We start from the raw sequence: 3,588 nt of genomic DNA, 5'->3' as shown, positions 1-3,588 counted from the left end.
TTCGGTTCGAGGGTCGACGAATGAGCCAGCGAATGAATACCGAGTATGGATTCGTGAGGAGCCAATAGGGGTGCACGATGTCCTCCCTCGTTTGAGAAAGCCACGCCAATCGTGGGCGTCCGTCACCCTCCGGGCTTTTCCTGAGGGGTGGCGATGGTAGAGACGCATAGCTGGCTTCAAGGGCTCTACCTGGCTGGCTGATAAAGACAGACAAACCTCTGTCTTCTGTGGCGGATCATGCCAGCTTTGCCAGGCAGACGACCTCGTAGCAACCACACCTCCACCTTTGCATCCACTTTCATTCACTTACAACCACTTTCTACTGACGCCAATGCTCCGACGCCTTTTCTTAGATTACGCGCCCGTTTTCTACCCTCTTCCGCGTCTACTGTGATTAACGGATTATGGAACTCCGCCGATGGAACCGAGAGAGGGCTGAAAAACCGGACGGTTCGGATGGAAAACGCGAGTACATTTTTCCATGTGTGTTCTTTTCTACATAGAATTAAAAACGGGCATTTCAGGCGGATGGTAAAAACATACGAGAAGTTGATTATTCGTTAATTTGGTTAAACGTCGAAATGTTTGCTTTAACCGGAATTGTTTGTAACGTTAAAGGGTAGGAAGGTATTAGAGATCTGATCGGATGCGGCCACGCGTTATTTACAAATCTTATATCGAACAAGCTTTTATCCGAGGTTCAAGTGCGAGGGATATAAAGCTGAATTCATTGTTTGTTTCGCGACGAGTTTGGCACTGGCACACGTGGCGCGTCATGCGACGAACGTGTCCGGTGCAGTGTCATACGCAACCACTCGAAAGACAAAGGAAAATTTATATTCCCGATATCGACAGCGCAGTTTTTCCATTGTCGTTGATAGCGTTCGTCGCTGATGATATTCGTATGCGTACAAAAATCTGGCATAAAGGGATCCAAGTTTCAGGGAAACGTAACAGCCTGTCACGCTTCCTGGAGCAATCAATTTCAATTTCTCGTCCGCATTGTATACTTTTATTGTTTGCCAGCCACGTTCATGCACGTTGCACGTATATTTGCGTCTCGGTCGAACGAAGCAGTAGCCAGGAGTGTCGACGAGTAATCTCGTTTCCGCTTGGTCCACGAAGTTAAACTCCGTGCATTGGACCCGACTAGCAGTGTTCTCGTGTCCACATCTCGTTTCGTTTCCCTTCGCCGTCCTCTTTCCAGGGAATCGTCCGCGGTAACTTCGAGGGGGAGTTAGCCCGGACAATATATCAGTTTACAATGATAAAAAGCAAACACGGGAAATAACGCGAGGAATTACTGAACCAAACAATATGTCCCTCGTCTCTGGAGAGACTGCGTATATTTCGACCGAGCAGCTCGGCAGCAGCCGACGGAGGGTGTGTGCCAACACATTTTCCTTACAATGCGTCACGATTTCGTTTTATTCGCGACGGAGCGATACGACTGTAGGGACATCGAGAATGGACTCATTATCACCCGCCAAAGGGGATGATCGCTCAAGTTGCCTCAATTATATCGGTCCCTTCTTTTTCTTCTTTTTATCAAAGATAGATTCTTCCAGAAATATCTGTTGAAGTGATCGCCACTTCTAAGAAAACTCTACATCTGGTCTTCGGTTTTCTCAAGCGCTAAGGTCATCGATAGCGCATAGACAAAAGGACGCGTCGATGACAGACCATAAGCGGTATGTGACGTTGGTTTCGGGGTTCTTTTAGTCTCAGGGTAACGTTGCTAGCTTACATTGTATTCCACACTTAGTACTTTAATATTCACAATATATATACTTACAATACCTTACAATTTACCCGCGCGTTTCTTTAATTCCACATACACCGAACAACCTTAACAATATCGACTTTCGATTAGATTAGTCGCGTTCCAAACGAACGAAATGTCGGACTTTGAGGGTAAAAAGTATTCGTCGTACTGAAAACGCAAGAGGCCATAGCGTCACGTCACCTCGAGGGATAGAGAGACGAAAAAGATGACTAAAAATTGGTACCCTCTTGCTCGCAGGTGCCTCTTGGTGGGTAGTACTCATGTAAGCAGTGACTAGTGAGGTAAACTCGAGTGTCTGAGGGGAAAAGGGAATACGGAGGACTCAGGGGTGAGGAGTGGTCGTCGCTAGTGGGTGTAAGGAATGAAGGGATAGTAGTGAACCGAGCTATGTTGCCTACGGGGGATGGAAGAGGGATGGTTTTTCCTCAGTCTGAGCATTCCGTAGACGATATGTTTGCAGCTAGGCTCACTTCGTCTCGGTTCGTATGCGGCTTGTATTCCTACTCTACACACGTACAATCTCTCTCTCTCTCTCTCCCTCTCACTCTTCCTATCTCTCATCGGTCTCTTTTACTCCAGTTCAGGGAACTACCCTCTCTCTACTTTCTAGCTTCCTTTTTTTCCGTTCGTCTTCTTTCTTCCTTTTCTCTCTATCTGCGCGGCGGCGTACACGCGGGCCACCGGCAAGAAGTAGACAATTCACAATTAGCAAACACAAACAGAAGTACGAGTGGCTTCAAGTTGCTTGGGACGCGGTGGCAACGGGCTTAGCCGGAAGCAAACGGTGGGGTAGGGACTTCTGGGATGCGAAGCGACTAGCTTGGCAGTCCCTGAGCGTCAGCCTCCGCTCCAGAATACTCTTCTCAACTCCCGGCCCAACAGAGACCGGCGAAGGCGCATGTATGTTCTGGAAATAACGGGTGTACTCTCTGACGTATCTTGATTGCTCAAATTCCAAACGAATCTATCTGATTCAACCTTAAGACCATTTAGCGAATCCGCATACTACTAGATACACTGTGTTCGTATTTTCCATTTATATCACACTAGCGATTTTTCAACTTCTTTCACTATTTCCTCAATAATCGATCGAATCAGATAAAATTATGTATACGAGAATTCTTTTGCTGAGATGTATATATATATGTGTGTGTGTGTGTATATATATATATATATATATACATATGGTATGTAGTTTGGTGATACGATTTACATTGTCCATAATGTTAGAAAATATTTCAACCAGATCTCAGAATACCGCACCTTCCGATCGATCAATCGTACAATTTTATGATTACATCTGAACGTACACCCGGTATATACGCGCATCGGACTCTCGCCGTTGCGTTGGAACACTTGAAGCCCCAACCAGTTACGGCAACAATAGGCTTTGTCTTCGCGCCGTCGGCGCTCGCAAATTGGTAGAAATCTTGATTAAAGGTGCAATTCCGCTGCTGCCTACGGACAAATATGAATTGCACCCCCAATGCCCCCACCCACTCCCACCCCGCCCCCTTTTTACCGTTTCGACAAATGAAAATGGAAAAAACGTGTTGTGCTATACTCCTTACGGCGCGACAAGTCTGCGGCTTTCCACGGATCAAGATTGAACTACCACTTTCAAATCAAACACTGCCGCATGAAGGATATTGTCGTTGGTTAAGAGGAACGGTGATGATCTGTACCAAACGGTTTTCTTTCTGTACCGTCGATCCCTCATCTATTTCCTTGTTATCTCGTTTCACCTATATTAAGAAACATGTATTTATCGGGCTAGTGTGTTCGTCGATACACAACGTTTC

The sequence above is a fragment of the Bombus pascuorum genome, chromosome 10 (genome assembly GCF_905332965.1).
Source record: "Bombus pascuorum chromosome 10, iyBomPasc1.1, whole genome shotgun sequence".
NCBI lineage: Eukaryota > Metazoa > Arthropoda > Insecta > Hymenoptera > Apidae > Bombus > Bombus pascuorum.
The sequence above is the reverse complement of the archived record's forward strand: the minus strand, read 5'-3'. Positions refer to the sequence as shown.